Source organism: Gallus gallus, chromosome 4 (genome assembly GCF_016699485.2).
Source record: "Gallus gallus isolate bGalGal1 chromosome 4, bGalGal1.mat.broiler.GRCg7b, whole genome shotgun sequence".
Lineage (NCBI taxonomy): Eukaryota > Metazoa > Chordata > Aves > Galliformes > Phasianidae > Gallus > Gallus gallus.
Genome location: NC_052535.1, coordinates 13,806,740 through 13,824,913, shown reverse-complemented (window position 1 = coordinate 13,824,913; position 18,174 = coordinate 13,806,740). Strand labels below are relative to the sequence as shown.

Below are 18,174 nucleotides of genomic sequence, written 5' to 3'. Positions count from 1 at the left end.
GTAGCAGATCTTGAAAATACTCATTTCAGTGTCAGACGGTTATACTTCTACATTTATAGTGACATTTTAAGAGCATTTTACCTGAACCGTATATTTAAGGGACAAATTACACACCTATCAGTACAAAAGGAAGTACACAAGGAGATATCGATTGGTTGATTCTAGCATGTAGGAATGCTCGGGCAAATAGCTGCTCACCAACATGAATATAGATTGTGCAATCCAGTTTTAAGTGTGGGACTTGGAATTCCATCCTGCGTGATCCTTACACCTACCCTTGTTTCAGAAAGAGCTTTCACAGATTCACAAGTCATTTTCACAGAAACAAAACTTTGTTATAAAATGCAGTAGATGATGATAAAGCCAGAAAAAAAAATGTTGCAATAAACTGTAGCAATGGAAGACTGTCGCTGAATATTTGTTCTGTCTCCTGAAACTCTACTGTAAGGGCTGTCATGTTACTGCTAAGCTTTTATGCTTGCCAAGCTTTACTTTTTATCACTTTGTGTAAAATGAAATACAGAGTAATAAATTACCCTTATCATGATTATCACCATTACAGTGTGCCCATGTTTATATGAACCTTAAAAGTCACTTTGAAGGGTACAATAAAACTGGTAGATCTGATCTTTGGTGTCTCTGTGATTGGTGTACCATATGGTCAGTGAACAAGTAGCAGTCTGCTGAACTTCCACAATATTATTACCCATAGTTAATGAAGTTCTGAATAGAAGTGTTACCTACAGTTCCTTTTTAGGTAACTGCAGCATCTTTAATATGATTTTTTTTGTATTATACTTGATTTAATATACGAGCAAAGATTAATTCAGTGCTTCTTGGTACCGATGCATCTTGGAGAAAAGGGTAATTTTCCTGCATATCCACAGCCTGATTTATTTTTAACAATTTCTGAGTGCGAGTAGAGGAGAGGAAAAAGTGTATGTAAATATGTTGTATCAGTGAAAAAAATCAATCATTTAATGGCTTGCAAAGCTTCCCTTCTGTTATTTCAGTAGTGGAATATTCTGTTACATAATGTTGGCAGTTGTGTTATTTCTCTGTATATGTATATAGTATGCAGCATAATAACACTTAATACAGGGCAGTAAGTCTGAAATTGTTTTACGTATTTCATCATAGATTAACAAAAGCTTACCTCTCTTTTTAGAGTAGCATTTGATGTATTTTGAAATAAAGTGCCACTTCTAAAAGCCCTGATGGTAAAGTGTACGCTCTACTTCACAGCAATGCATTTCTCATGTCCTGACTGTTTGTAAAAGAGTAGTGTTGAGAAGGCGACCTCAAAATCTTACCTACTGTTCTGTAGTTTCTTACATCATATTTAAGTGTTTATGTGCCAAGTTTCAATTGTTTTCAAATGTTGCAAAGTGAATCTGGCATTGGATGTCAGTCTCTTCAGCATACAAGTGTTGTATGTTATACGATGTAATGAAACTGTATTTAATTCAGTCTTACAAATAAATGTCCCAAATAGATTTATAGAATTCATGACTCAAAATACCACTGTGAAACTGCAGTAGCTGTGATAGAATATATTGCTAAAGCGTTTATATTTTTGTTTGTGATTTAGATGATTATAAAATAAAATCAAGGATACGAATGTAAATGACACAAATGAGTTTAAAGAATGAATGTGTGCAACAGATAATACTCCTTTGTTTTTTCATATTTACATATTTAAGGGCTTATTGTTAAGTTAGGATCTGAAAAAGTGGCAGAGAAGTATGCTGAGGAAGTTGTATTCATTGCATGTCCTTTGTGCACTGATCAGGCATTTGAAGGCTGTTTTCTTCAGAAAATGAACTTTTAAATTAGCCACTATATTTCTCTGGAAAATAATTTAATAACATTAATATTGAAGCTTGAATGAAGATATGAACATGTCCTTGTTTTGTTATATGCTACAGTCAGAAGGCATTTTGGATGCATCAAATGGTCTGAAGGGAGAAAGAAATAGATTGGCCTTTATGACAAGATAGGTAAGATACTGTTAGGAGAGGGGAGCAAATTCAGGCCTCATGGGTGGAATTAACTCAAAATGGCCTTAGAGAGAGCAATGTTAATTTGTCGTAACTTAGAAGTGGATTGGGTCATCATCCTTCTTCCTTTCCTATCCATACCTAAATATGCATTGCATATATACGTATAAATACATCAAATGCTACTCTAAAAAGAGAGGTAAGCTTTTGTTAATCTATGATGAAATATGGAAAACAATTTGAGACTTACAGCCCTGTATTAAGTAGTATTATGCTGCATACTATATACATATTTGTATATATGTATGTATGAAAAAGAGAAAATATAGCCCAGACAATGAATGAAAAGCAGGTCTGCGCAAGTGAGTCACTTGTTCAGGATCATGCTATATGTAGAATCACTGTGTACAATCAAGTAAAGCAGCTGACCTAATTGTGTAAACCTAGTTCTCAGTTTTGTTAAAATCATGTTATACCAAGATGTAAAAAGTGAAAGACACATTTCCAAGGATTGAAAGTACCAGAAATCTATTAAATCTTTTAGTGTCTAAATGTATAATCCTTGAAGTAGTTAATGATTTAAGAGCACAGCTCAAGAGATTGTTTAGGATACCCAGTGTATTAAAAATCAGAGTAATAACCCTTAAGTTTCTTCTTGGATAAAGAAAAACATGTGAATCAACATTGATATGGTTATCATTTCTCATTCTAAAGTCAACTTCCTACCTGGGGATACTGAGGTCTAGTCAATTCTTTGTTCAGGTATAAAGAGACTGCTTTTCTTCCAGAAATGTGCACTAGAGTTACCTGCACCATTTGTAGATGTACCCAGGTACTCCCTGTGCAACAATGTGAAACTGACTCAGAACAGCTCAGTGCAAAAAAACAAAATGACTAATCTCATTGTAGAACTGGGGCTTTGCAACTTTGCTCTGAGTCATGATGACAACTCCAAGCGCCTAGACTTAGAACAGAAATAAACAGATTTAAACAGAGCACTTGGTTTCATAACAGATTGCTCCTGATCCTTCTGTCAGAATGACCTTGGTAATGCTATTTAACATCAAAGTGCTGCTGATGTGTAAGGTAGTTGATAGTCTCCTAGGGATTTTAAAAGTGGAATCTGAGCAGTTAGGTAAAATGAGGAAAGGAAAAAGATAGGGAATAAGACTAAATTTTCCTTATCCATTTAAAAACACACAGTGAGAGCAATCACTTGTCCAGTGCCAAGACTACAATCAAGATTAAAACTGGAACTGATGGAGTTAGTATGTGGGAGGGAGAGGTAAGGGAGATGTGTCAAGAACAGACAAATCATTAAAATATCATAGCCACCCTTAATCAGTTCTTCAAATGCTGAACTTCAGTAACATTAATCCTGTGTTTTACAGCAAATCTTTCTGTGTTAAAGCTGCACGTTCCTCTGTCTTTATGGTGACACCTAATGCCTAAAGGGTAAATATTAATACCAGCTGAGCTGGAATATCTTCTGAGATGGATGGCTGGTTGCTTCTATCACCTCCAAGTTATAGGAGCAGATCCTGCTTTCAGGGGCACTGGTGTAAATTTGGAGAAACGAACTTGAAGTTAATGATCTGCAAAGTAAATATGGAAATGAGTTACTCCTGACAGTTCTTGTATAACTATGAGTAGTATTTGGCCCTACATATTTATTTGAAGATCATAAAATATATTATAACCATTTTGAAATCTTTACTAGAATGGGTATGGACATGTCTGTGCAGACCAACCTAAGATTTTCTGCTCATAGCCCAAGATAGCCAATGAATTGCCTGTGACTCAAAGCTGTACGTTATGTTAACATGCTGTCACAGACCTTACAAACCCTTTGGGATATCCAAAAGCTGTACAGCTATGTTGCCATAATAGCATTCTCAGACTAAGAAGTCCAAGCATTCAGCACGGCTAGTTAGCCTTTGCATTTTCTTTGTCTAGAGCTGCTTTACTTCAGTATAGAATGCCAACAGCGTGAGTTCAGGTCTGCTAGCATGACTCTTCAACATTGTCCAGTGTCCACACACGAGGTACCGTCACTAGGGAACAAATATTGCAGAACAGAAAAGACGCTTGATAGGAATTATAGGCATATAAGTCAGTAGATCTTTTTTCATTAGAAAATCAGCACTATTACTGAATACATTATAAGGCTTGAGTTGGCGATTTTGTTTATTACACATCTATTACTAGATTTCGGTAACTTAAAAATATTTCGTTACACATTTTTAGAAGTGGTATCTCAGTGTCCCATTTTAAGCAATTGCTTTTGCAGTAACAGTGGGGAAAAAAAGTAAATAACTCTGGAAATGAGCAATGTTGAATGTCTAATTTGAGTCACAAAATTAGCAAGAGGCAACATGTTAATCACTTTAACGTTAGAAAAGCCAGTAAGCATGTTAGTTGAACTGCTTTTGTGCTTGAGGTAGAATCATGTAATATCTCAGAAACAAAACGGAGTTGGGCCACGTCTGTACTTGAATGGGAGATGTAGTACAATGGATTTTTCTCACACAAGAAAGGATGTCAGAGCTCTAATAGATTTCATCATTTATAGCTGAGTCAGTACTGAAGTCATGCCTGCTATGGTGTTAAGGATACTGTTAGAACTGGATGCCACATTCATTCAGTGGTTGGGCTTAAACTATATTTGTAGCATTACATGTAGGAAAGCATTTTGTCTTTTGTTTACATCAGTATCCTGATAACAACAATGAAGAACATGCAAACCCCAACAGTGGGCTGATAATATAAATATACTTCGGTTATTCATTGCTCTAGATTTTTTTTTTAACTTCAGCATACATCAGGTGTACATGATCATCATTAGTTTCTTCATCTTATTTCTTAGTCACTCCTGTATTTTTAATTATAAATAAAAGGAAAAAACGATGGAAGGAAAATTTGCCAAAAGAAGTACGTGTTTATTTACTTGACTGTGAGGGTGGTGAGGCAGAAGAACAGACTGCCTAGAGAAGCTGTGGATGCCTCATCACTGGAAGTGCTCAAGGTCCTTTGCAGCCTGATCAAGTGGGAGGTGTCACTGTGCATGGTTTTGAACTGGATGATCTGTATGGTCTTTCCAGTCCAAACCACCCTATCATTATATTGTCCACACAAAACAAATACGTAAAACAAATTTAAAAACTGTGTTGCAGTGATGAGTAAGTACAGATTACAAGGGAAATTGCTAAAGCCTGCTTGCATTTGCCCAAGCAAAGCTAAAATATGTGATTAATTGTATCTGTCCTCAAACTTCTTGGGGGGAAAAAAAAATTCTTTGGTAAATGTGCTTGATTATTTGTCCAAATTAAGGTGTGTTTTTACTATTCACAAAGTAAATAAAATATTTGTGTCTTCAAACCATTATGAAAATATTGCCCCTAGAACTGCTGCTGAACAAACACTGAGTGGCACAAGCACTGCTACTTTAGAAGTGGGTACAGCCTAAAATGAGAGATTAAGATGGAGTCCTGCACTTGCGCATGTTAGTTGATTTTTCCTTCTGCACGCTATGGAAAGAGAACTCTCATAATTCTAAGAGCAGGAAGGGAGGCAAAGTGTGCTTTCACTGCAAAAAAAAAGAAGTTATGGTATGTCAGAAAATATGGCTACTTCATTCCCCTTTTCTCTGAAACAAAGTTCTGTTCTTGGCTTTGAACAAATTCTGGAGCACCTTTGTAGACAGTAAGACCACTGAAGACAGGAAAGGTTGTACAATTTATAATTACACTCAATTACAGTATTTGTATCTTTAGAATGTGATGTTTCTGTCAGTATGTCATTTGCTCCATCTCTGAACTTTGATATTTTTCCTGAAAATACAGTTCTGCGTGAAGTGATTTACTGATGATCCAGAAATATTTCCTGTAGAATCATTTGACAAACTGCAGCTAGTTGGGATATCAAAGAATTGAAAGCCAGTGGTATCTAAAGTTGCTTAGCAAAAACTCAGAAATAACTTTGTTCAGAATTGAAGATCAGGTAACAAAGACTGTAACATTCTGATTCAAAATACAATAGGGAAAGCCTCCCCTATTGACCCTCTGCTAGGGACGGTATTTTTCACAAGTATTTTTTAATTTTTTTTTAATTATTTTATGCCCATGGATGTATGCAATCTGAATTTGCTTGTGTAAATGCTCATGCAAGAGTTGGTGCGTTTTATTTCCATACCTCCTGATGAATTTTCAGGCTTGCTGTTAAATCTATAGAATGCTAAAATAATGGGTTATGATGTCTGTACAAATTGAAATTTTGCTTGTGCATATATAACAATCAGTGCTTAATAAAATTGATGAAATCTTCAAAAATGGCATTTTAAGACAACTCATTTAGAATAAATATTAGAAGTTTACCAAGAAGGTAAGTTGTCACTATTTTTCTCTGTTCCCATATGTTCAGGACTTCATTTGGAGGGAATGTAGGGTGCTAGAGCCTGCCTGTACAAGCTGAAGCAAGTGTGGGCGCCAAAGACTTAATACATTTCTGTAAATTCTAAAATATTGAATACAGCCTCTGGATTGACAGAAAGGGTGAGAATTTGGCTCTTGGGTAGCACCCTTACTGAGACAAACTCTTGTGTACGTTACATGACCAAAAGGTGGTAGAGTGCACTGGTGATTCAACACAACTGTTCTGGCTTGTTTTTTAAATATTTGCAAGGAGTTCACTGATGATTAGCTGACACCCAAGAATGAGACTTCAGAAATTTATTGTTTAAGAGAATCCTTTGCTTTTGACTCACACACAAAAACAAGGTTTTAAATGAATGACAGAGGGGCACTGAGTTCATGAGTCAATACATTGGGTTGGAATGCAGCCAGTTGCAGTCATGGAACTAATATTCTGTAGACAATTAACAAAAATAGTTAAACTAAGATCAACCAAAATCAATATAAAGTCAGCTGTAAGCTAGAAACTAAACTAAGGTTGATATAAACAGGTGAACTAAACAAATAAGTCGTGATTTCTAATTTCATTTTAGATACTCTGCAAACATAGACAATGCTGATTTGGTGAAAGTGTGCATGTTTTCTGTTAGGGGGATCCCATCTCGGCTGCTGTGGATGCATGGAGAACGCAGCATGTACCTTAAGTCCATTTCATGAGGTGTACGATGCTCAGCTTATACAGGGTCATAGGATCAATCCCTCCAGAATCCTGAAATACGGCCTAGATTTTTCAAGTCTGTTAGCTGTATCAAAGCACTATTTGCCTGATACTGAACTAAGTACAAGTAATTTATTGCAACTGATAGAGAAGATAGGTATTTTGTAGTTTGTATTTATCTTGCACTGAATCATCAACATGAAAAAATTGCTGTACTGTGAATTTTATAATTGATGAAGTACAAAACATCCATGTCTACTGTAAGGGGAAACTGAACTTTTTGCAGGAAGAGGATACAATTACAATAATATACTATTGTCAATCTTCCATCCTATTGGCATGAAATTGTTTCCCTTCTTATGTAACTTACTGACTTAATAGGTATTATTTATTCTATTATAGAGGCAAACAATGTTTACCATGAAAATGTGCAACTGAATTTAAACTAAACGTTTTTAATGGTATTTTAATAGGCTATTTTTTTTAATTACTTGTAAATAACACTGTTCTAAGTCAAGAAACGTTTCTTAAAATATTATTTCCCTTTTCCCTTGCAAAAATCTTTGCTTGTAACTAAAGTGTTAGTGCTGTGTTTTCAGTTTTGAAAGTGAAAACAGTTTATGAATATATGTATCATTAATTGAAATCACAAGGGAAGAAAGAAATGATCCTGATAACTCTTTTTCTTACACGTCTTTTCTAGAAATGGAAAATAACATTTATCCACGAAGTTCTTATGATTCCAGAGCATGGAATTCAGGCTTTCTTTTGCTTCCATGTGAATTTAGCACTGGTAGTAGGACTAAATAAATCAGTCTCTTTATTTACAAGGCCTAATATGTATTGAATAGTCAGTCGCAATTCTTCATTCTACATCAGTTCTAATTCTGTATTTTATGATCTCTCACCTAAGTGTTAACTGGAATCAGTGATGTGTAGTTTGGGTGCTTTTGGTCTGTGTGGGTAGCCTAGCAGGAGAATAGGTGCATGCGCTTGATAATGCCAGACAGACTGCTTTGCTTGCAATGGTTTTGGTTGTATCAGTATGTGTGGAAGGCAGTTAAATTCCAGAAGGAAAATGTGTCCATGGCTAGAGTTAGTGAAGTACCTACACATCTGGATGAATAATACTTGTACCTATAGTACGCTGAAATACTGCGTAAACAATGATTCATTCCCTTCTAATACATCTTTTCTTAAACAGAATGATTCATATCAATACTTCCTTAGAGGAATACACTGTTTTTATTTGTTACCGAAACCAGACTGCAAGACCCAACAAAACTTCTCCATTTCTCTCAAAGAAACCTCTATGGGATTTTTTTTATTGTGAATAGAATACACAAATGAAACTTGACAAAAATTTAAGTACAAGTCTGATTTAGATTCTCAAGTGACAGGAATGACTTTTCATCAGTAAAGCTATGCTGCCTGAACCAAGGATAACATTCTGTGAGTTAGGCTTGAGAGACTGAAAAACAACAAGACCCTCTCACAAGTGCAGGCTTGGCTTTATGGAACAGAAACACTGAAAACCTTTTGTCTGTCTGTTAGTGTCCTACCACAGTTAAAATAACAATCACATTCCTCAGTGCCTCATCGCTTGTTGGTACAAGACAAAGATGCAGTGCACTCCAAAGGCCAGATGAGGTACTGGGTCTGTGATTCCTTTCAGTTTTAATCTAGAAATACGGTCTATGGGAGCAGCGTACCTTGTATTCAGTTCTGTATGTACATCTGAATACCATTAGGACAGCAGGCTTACAATCTCCGATCATTGTGTACTGAATTTATGCTCATCTTGCAGACATTAAACAGGGTATAATGCTCCTTTCAGTTCTGTTTCCTAACTTGGAATAATTTTTACTTTGAATTATTACTGGTGACTTTGTCAAGCAGGGAAATCCTTTCTCTACAAACAATAAGCTATTATTTAAAAAAGCAACAACAGCAGCAACAAGAAGACCAAAACCAACCAAGATTACTCTAAAAACTAAGAAGCAAAGCTAACTAAAATCTGCAAAGGCTTACTTTGCAAATATGCAGTTTCTATCTCCTGTTTACACTGTGAACTTTCCCTATACAATTTTCTACATACAATTGTAGCATCTTTAACCATGGAAAGATGTAAGTGCTATAAGAAAGGAAATGGGAACAAAGGACTTTAGTGCATAATTAGAAAAAGGTTTTCCCCAAGGGAGATGAATGTGGTTTCTGGTAAAAATAAATTAACATTTATGAAGCAAGGCTAGGCTTAGATTACACAGATTTGCTGGCCAGAAGATTCTCTTTTGATATAGCAGCAGAGACTGAGCAAGACTTTATACTTGGTAAGCACTGGAGTTGTAAGACACAAGCAAAAGGTTTAACTTCTATAGCAGGAAATTGGAAAGAAACTAAGAGCTTTACAGTCCTATTTCATGACAGGAAAGAGACTGGGAATGTGGAGGCAGGAGCTGACAGGGAGGGATGGATCCTTTTTGGCACAAGCTAGCTGTAAGTCTGGCTGTAACATTAGGCTGCCCCTCAGTCTGTACACATCACTGCTTGCTCTTCTTTAAAAAGTAGCCAGGAGTCTCAGCAGAGAAGCTAATACTGAGAGAATTTAAAGCCTTGGTTTGTCTTCTCACCAACAGAAATATTTCCCCAGAAGGGCCTTAGGGTATACGTGGTGATTTGAGAAGTTTACCTGACTGTTATGCTTGCCATGCCTGAGCCATGAGTAAACAGAGGGTCTCAGGAATGTTTACTGGGTGCTGTGTAGTGCATACAGAGCTCAGGTCCTAGAAGCAGTCTAACTAAGTTAGCAGAGCACTGCTCAGACTTACTAGATTAACAGCCTTTGCAAAATAGCTGCACAACTTTGCCCAACATTGTGCTGTGTAAACATTCACTGTAACCTCCGGATTGAGTATGGCATAGGTAGTAGCAGGTATTTATGCAGTGCCCTGCATTCTACTGTGGGCAAACCTTTGGCTTCAGAAAATCTGAATAATGTGTTAATATGTTGTTATTAGATCTAAGAGTGTGATAGATTCGTGGTAAACTGCCCAGCATTCCTGAGTTATTGTTATAATGGGTGACTTGAGTCATCTTGAACAAGGGTAGGGTTCTGTTTGGTGAATTGCTTAACGCTGAATTCCCTGACACCTCGGTTAGATTGCTTTTGGCACCTGAACTATTCCCTTAAAACAGGTTTGGATATTTCCATGCTGTGCTTCAGTCCACAGGTCAGAAATGCCCTGCCCACTTGACGGTGAGACACTGGTTTCATTAAACTATATGATTTGTAACTGAGCAAGATTGGATAATAAAAGAGGTAGAAAATATACTAATTAGATTATATGTGCTCATTTTAAGGCTTTTCTTTTTTTCCAAAGATGTTATTTAATTCAGATCATTCATCTCCTATTGAAGTACACAGCAGTGACTTACGCAAGAGCCCAGCTGCCAACTGATATGCAATAGTTACAGCCAAATGAAAGTTTGTCTTGGAAATATCTGTTCATGATATGCAAAAGAAAGTACAGATCATGTTTCCCTCTCTAAGCATAGTAATCCTACAGTACTGAAACCTACAAAAGGCAAATTGGTAGAAACTACTGAAAGAGTACAGTAAGTGCACACAGGAATAAATATTACCTATTTGGTGCAAGTCAACCCAGCTTTGGCACAAACCTGTTGGAATCTCTAAAAAAGTTGCAGAGCAGATGAATGGGGGGAAAAAAAAACCCACAATCAAGCACTGCAGTCTCCTTTAATTTCCAAAAGCCAACAAAAATTCACACCTACCAATAGTTCCTACACAACTAAAACTGTTGGAGATTACGAGGGGAAGATCCTCACTTGAATGAATGGATGGCTGAAGGACAGAGGTAAAATCAATGATTGGTTGTCCCGGTGGGTTTTGTAGTTGTAATTCCATGTAGCTCATTGCATGCTAGCCACCTGATTATTTACTCAGATTTCTGAGGAGGTTTTGCATATTTGTGAAAGACAGGGCTTTTCAGAGACTTTGGTTTCTTGGGCTGGGAGGGAATTAGACTGCAGTTAGGAAAAGAAGCATTAATCAAACTTTCCATCCTTATATCCGCAGGATAAACTGAATCAAGCTGTTGCAGTTACAGTAATTAAAGTATAATAAATAACTACAGAATCATAGAACAGCCCAGATTGGAAGGGACCTCAAAAGATTATCAGGTTCAACTTTTCCTGGGACAAAGGAGCCTAGATGAGGTTGTCTGTCACTCTGTCCAATTGCATCCTGAAAGCAAAAATAATTCTTTGTTAAATCGAGATGGTACTTCTCCCAGTGCAACCTGTACCCATTGTCCCTTCTGTTCTCCACGTGACTCCAAGTGAAGCGAGAGTTAGCTTCAGTTAATCCTATTTTTTTTGTTTTTTGTTTTTTTTATGTTTATGAAACACACATAGTCAGGCCAACATAATAGGGGTTTCAAAAACTCAGCAATAGAAAAGCAACAGAGAATCAAATTTTAGCCTTACTATGACTGTGATTTCAGACCATATTTAAGCACAGATGTAGTTTTTTAGTTATAGATTGAATAGTGCTTTTTCACAGAAACAGATTTTTAAGACCAACATTCCACTAAAAATAGCTGATACAAGTTTCTATTATTGGTTCCAAAATAGAAGTGATTGTGATTAAATATTAATTGGTTTGGAATCCCATGTCCGCAATAGAAGAAATTTTGATTAAAATTCTAAATCTACTGTAAGGATTCCATATAGAACTCTAGTTTTATTCTAGTATCCGGTTGCCACCAGGCTCCAGAATATCTATGATAATAGAGAAGATAATCCATGGAGACAGGGAAATTGGTAGGCAGCCAGCTCCAGTACTAACACAAGTGGGTACAAATAAACAAACTGTATAAGCTGTCAGTAGCAAGCCAGCTTTTGCTGAAGCCATACAATGAGGCTGCAGAAGCATGACATACATGAAAATTGTAAAGAATCCAAACAAGCAGACTGGCTAATCAATTTATGTTCTCTCTCCTTTGTTTCCTAACATCTTTTCACAGATTTACTGTGAAACGAGTTGCTTGTTAATGTAAAAATATTGGGATACACAAGATGGTGTATGATTGAAATACTATTGACATTCATATAGCAGTACCCTCTACTGAAACAGGAAAAGCCTCAGCAGACCATTCAGAAGTCTGTTTAGGAAGCAAACCATCCTGATTTAATTATTTATTCTTTTCCTGGATTCTGTGGGTTAGATCTGCAATTGTGTAAATTGCTTGTGTTCTCCTGATGTGTTTTTTTCTGAGAATCCACTGCCCTTGGTATAAACACAGTAGATCTGTGGGAGAGAAATCAAGACAGCTGTAATCCTGCTAAAGCTAAATGAATAGTCCCCTGTGTGTTTTGACATACCCTCTTTTCTGGCATAATCTGAACCATATCAACAGTAACACTGATGGGTTGGTTCCCGTAGCATTTTAACAATGTTCCATATGCCATTTTATATTTTAGTGAGCCTGTTTTCTAACATTAGAAAGAACATTGTTTTTGCAAGTGTGTCATTCTACTTATCCACACATAACATTTGGTTTTCTTCAAGTACTGGTTTTCCTTGTGTGATTTGAAAGTTGCATTGAGATCAACCCGGTTGGCAAAGAAAAAAGGTCTTTCTTCAGCATTTGCTCAAGTGTCTTTTAACTGCATTAAAGTTTAAAGAGTAAACTTTAAAGCATTACCTACTCTACAAACATATGCAAAAAATATATATATATCCACACAGCACTAATTTATGAGCAAAACGCTATGATTTCTATTCATCAAATATCTTTAAAGTGCAAAAAAAGCCCTCAACAGAGAAAGTCCTTCAAAGGTACAGGATGTTGCAAAAGGTGTTTTCACTGATCGGTTTTAAAGAAGGCTGAGAAATATCCCATGTGCCTGTTGTGATCTATATGTGCTCTCCTTCCAATAGCACCAACTGGCAGAACGAGGCATAACGCTTTGCTTTCAAGCAGATGTGCACTTGTTAGCAATAGTTCAAATTCATCAATTTGTGGGCATTCTTTTCTGACTCTCTTCAGCCAGCTGTTTGGTGTGGCAGTGTGTTTGTGTGCGAGAGAGCCCAAGTTGGGTGGGGGAAGAGTGTGATTTCCCTTTAAGGTATCCACATTGTAAACAGTGCTTGGTTCTGCATACTGATTTCAGCAGGCATCCAGTGTCAATACTGACATTTTCAATCTCTTTCTTTTATGTCACGTTAGTGGAAAGTGACCTGTTTTGTTTGTGGAAGCTCTGGAATCCCACAGGAGAAGGATCGCTCAGCACCATGGCCATTTGCCAAGTACAACTTGTTCTGAAACACAGTGGTTCTGAGAAGTTGCATTATCAACTGAAGCACAATGTCAGCGTAGCAGGAGGTAGGTTAGACTGTTGATTAGCTGAGTTGTTATGACCAGTGTACCCTTCTGAGTACATTGCGCTTCTGCTGCAAGGTTCTTTCCTTTTTCTTCTCCTTTCTACTAACGTGTTGTCTCATACTCTGCTTGGAGCTGACTGCTACAGAGCTCAAAAATGGTCCCTCTTATAGGGCTGTAATGTATTCAACACCTGTGGTGTATGCTGGGAATTGAGAGCCTACCTTCTTTTATGAGGAATAGGTTCTTAGATTGCTAAATTGTTCAGAAGTCATTTTATCTTTGTGATAAATGCTAAGTGTAAAAGATGGTAATCTAAATTTTAATTTTATTTCTGTAATCCTGTTTCTTTAGCCCATGCTATGAAGGGAAAAGTCTAGAAATCATATAATCATAGAATAGCACAGTTTGGAAAAGACCTTCAAGATCATCAAGTCCAACCACAACCTAACCATACTACCCTAACTCTAACAACCCACTGTTAAATCATGTCCCTGAGCACCACATCCTAATGGTTTTCAACACATTCAGGGATGGTGACTCAACCACCTCCCTGGGGAGCCTATTCCAGTGCTTAACCACCCTTTCTGTAAAGAAATTTTTCCTGATATCCAACCTAAACCTCCCCTGGTGCCATTTCCCCTCATCGTGTCACCTATCACCAGTGAGAAGAGACCAACCCCACTCTCACTGTAAGCACCTTTCAGGTAGTTGAAGAGATCAATAAGGTCTCCCCTCAGCCTCTTCTTCCCCATACTAAACAGCCCCAGTTCCTTCAGTTGCTCATCATAGGGCATACTCTCCAGGCCCTTCACCAGCTTGTTGCCCTTCTTTGGACCTGCTCCAGCACCTCAATGTCCTTTCTGTATTGAGGTGCCCAAAACTAAACACAGTACTCGAGGTGAGGCCTCACCAGTGCTGAGTACAGGGGCAGGATTACTTCCCTAGTCCTGCTCACACCATTCCTGATACAAGCCAGGATGCCATTGGCCTTCTTGACCACCTGGGCACACTACTGGCTCATATTCAGCCAACTGTCCATCAGTACACCAAGGTCCCTTTCCATCAGGCAGCTTTCCAGCTACTCTTCTCCAAGCCTGTAAGGTTGCCTGGGGTTGTTGTGACCAAAATGCAGGACCCAACACTTGGCCCTATTGAAACTCATACAGTTTACCTTGGCCCATTAATTCAGTCTATCCAGGTCCCTCTGTAGTGCCTTTCTACTCCATCTAATTAGCCAGCTGGAAAGAATAAAATAGCTTAGCCAATAGTAAAGTGAAGTGGCTCCTGGATTTTGGTAGAATCAATAAAGCTGTCCCTTCTTTTTAAGTAAATCTGTTGCTAGCTCACATTTTCAAAATAACTGACAGATTCAGTTCTTTTGATATTTATCATTGACTCCAGACACAAAATTTGAATCCAGATCTGTACTTCAGTCTCCCTTGTTCCTTGTGAAGTTATAGATCAGGAAGTTTTTGCTATTGTAAAAGTAATGAGGAATTACAGAAATTAAAACCAGATTTAGTTCTGAATATTGCATTACCCTCATAGGATAAAAGAACGTTTTGAAAAAGGACATGGCCCTTCACTGCTGGAAATCTTATTATATGAGAAAATCAATTATAGAGTGGTTCAATGAAAACAGAAGCTAGACTTTAGTTTATGAAATTCCTTTTCGGAGCTTTGAGTTTGAAACAGTTTTCAAAAACACTCTTTTCAATTAGGTGCCAGGACAATAAGATTAGTATTACATAAAGGAGAGATTACTCTGCAAAGACAATGACTTACGCAGGATTCTATTTGTTTTCTGTAGGTCACAAAGTCACTTCTAGCTACTGGTATTTGGCTTGTTTAAAATAGTGCAGCTGCTCATAAGCAACACTAACTCAAATGAACTAAGAGATCAATTTCATTCTGTTCAGATTCATAGTGCAGTAATAGTAACAAAGTACTTATTGCAGAATATTACTGATGAAAACCCATAGATAAACAATATTGCAATAGAGGAAATTTTTGACTTATCATCTCTCTGTGGAAATGGAAAGGTTGACTGTTGAATCTCCAAGTTGGCAGGATATTTCTGCTGACTTCTGTATCATCGGGGTAGGTATGGGGCTAACAATATTTAGTCTTTTTTGGTTGACTGAATCCTTGTGTAAATTAGCCTTTTGCAGGTGCAAAAGACATAATGTGTGCCAAAAATACAAAGCATTCATATTGTTCCAAGAACTCTTGGTTAACACAAACTTGAGAACAAACTGGAATTTACAGGAGTTCTTAACCTGAGTACTGCTAGGAAAGGAGGTACATCAGCCCAGAAAAAAAGTGCTTACTACAGAAAGATTGTATAAAATGAAGTGTCAGGCAGATAAGAGTCTTCTGATCTTTGTCCAAATTTCTTCACTTGAGCTCACTTCTATATTTAGTCCTCAGGTCCCTGAATATACGTTGTGGAAAAACTGGTCTGTATATGCAGAAGGGCAGTACAGAGTCTTTCGTCAAAGGGTAGGCAGAGAAACTTGTGCACCCAGTGCTTCCCTGCTGCATGGCAACTGCAGGAAATAGCAGCAGTGTGCAAAAGCATAAACCCTCTCAATAGCATTGCACCAGGAATCTGAGGCTTCCAGAGCTGGGCAGGCTGCAATGGCAAGAGGGAGGAGCTTACTCTGCTTTTCCTTCTTCCTGCTGGTAAAAGCTGGTGACTTATAAATCCCTTGTCATCCTCTGCAGTCTCTGCTGCTTGAGGCCAGGGCCAGTGAGCTCGGTACATGGAAGGGAAAGGTGACAGCTGTAGCAGGGGCAAAGAGTCAAGTATATGTTTGTACAATATCGGCACGTAAAATGAAAGTGTAAATTCTTAAAGTTGGGCAAGGTAAGCGTTGAGCTGGATGCAACAAGTAAGCAGATGCATAAAAAATGAAAAAAGGGTTAAAATTAAATATAAAATTTGCTAGATGTGGAATAGATTTTCAGAAGAAATAGCATGAGTATTTGTGTAAACATGCAAATAAATGTGTTTTATACACACTTAGGCATAATATAACCTTCAGGACCCAGGCAGAAAAGATGGGCCTGATCTGAACAGAATGAGAGGGAGGTTGGCAATGCCATTTTAAGGAAGGAATGGATGGACACAGAATTGATTGGAAAAATATTTAGTTTTTTGTTGAATGTCTGATGTACATGTAAGGAAATTCACACGATGGTTAGATGTTAGGGGGAAATTCTTTATACTCAGAGGGCGGTGAGGCGCTGGCACTGCTGCCCACAGAGCTATGAGTGCCCATCCCTAGAGGTGCTCAAGGCCAGGCTGGGTGGGCCTCAGGGCAGGGAAAGGGGGTAGAGGAAGGGGGCAGATGGCCCATGGTACGGATTGGAAGCCGATGGGCTTTAAGGTCCCTTCCAGCCCAACCATTCTGTCATTCCATGGTTCTGTGATTCTAAGTTTCCCTACTAGAGATATCTTATGGGGGATGAACATGTCCTGTTAATGAAGAATATTGCCCTGAAAGAAAGAATATGGAGATAATCTTAACAAATATTATAATAATTGCACCATTCTGATCTGAATCCTAAATATTTACTCATATCTGCATGTGAACATATAATGGCAGATAATTTATGATGTTGGAAACTTCAGAATCTACTGCGGGAGGAAGATAATATGTTCATATAAAGAATTAAGAAGCCGAGCAACTGCAGCTGTTGAAAGCTGCAAACTTGTAAATTCTGTTATTTAAACTGAAGTATGGGAAGTGCAATAAGAAAATAAGCATAGAGGACAAACTGAGATAGTCAAAATGTTACACTTTTTGATCTGTTGTGCAGATCTTAACAGGCTGCTTAAGGTCTGCAGAGCCTACAGCTTAGAAAACTCTTCCATAAGGCACGTTGTAAGCAAGTTGATATTCAGTCTATTTTAGGAGGCCTGTGGCTGAATATTACTTGTTAAAATGTCAGACTTGTGTTCATCTGAGACTGTGAGGTTTAATTTATTTTATAACTTTAAAACCTTGGCCTAATACGCCCTACTGAAAAGCATCCAGTAAACATCTTTTGCAGCTGGTTTCTACATACAGGGACTTTTTTTGAATGAAATGATAGTGGCTCAGTCATGTAGTCTGCCATCATATTTGATACCATGGAAATTGCTAGCATGTGCAAGTGGCAGGATCCAGTCTGTAGTGAGCAAATGAATAAACAAATCAATTCACTTCATTTTTGCATAGCCACGCAGGAACTACTTCCACCTGTGTTACCAGACCTAATGCCTGCACAGGTCTGACAGAAATTTTAGGACATCTCTGATAAAAGAACAGCTTCAAATAATTCAAGCACAGTAGTGCAGCAAATACATGGAGAAGACATCCGTGACGTCATGTGCTTACAGCATCTACACTGTTAGCTTAAATTAAGTGGCAGTGAAGGCAATGCTAAGCTGTCCACAGCCAGAGCATGAAGCAACACTGAGGGGAAAGGAAGTGGGAATAAAATTGAACAAGCAGATTCTGACTGTATAGAAATCAGTGATGATTTGCATTCACCAGGAAACCTCTTTCATTTAAGTATCAGGAGGCTGTTACTAAAGATAAGTGATGCCTTAGATATGATACACTTTCTTTAAGCAAATAATTCCATTTGAA

At 37.6% G+C, this 18,174-nt stretch overlaps 1 protein-coding gene and 1 long non-coding RNA gene across 2 annotated transcripts in view; both read left to right on the top strand.

Annotated features, from left to right (window-relative positions):
- Positions 1 to 18,174, top strand: part of LOC124417941 (translation initiation factor IF-2-like) — a 62,477-nt gene that overhangs the window by 10,134 nt on the left and 34,169 nt on the right. The gene's annotated exons all lie outside the window — the stretch shown is intronic.
- The window catches only part of LOC124417955, a 33,605-nt gene that overhangs the window by 6,471 nt on the left and 8,960 nt on the right, over positions 1 to 18,174 (top strand). Inside the window, exon 2 of the long non-coding RNA XR_006939088.1 lies at positions 13,379 to 13,534. This is a non-coding gene — a long non-coding RNA (uncharacterized LOC124417955). The remainder of the gene's footprint in view (positions 1 to 13,378; positions 13,535 to 18,174) is intronic.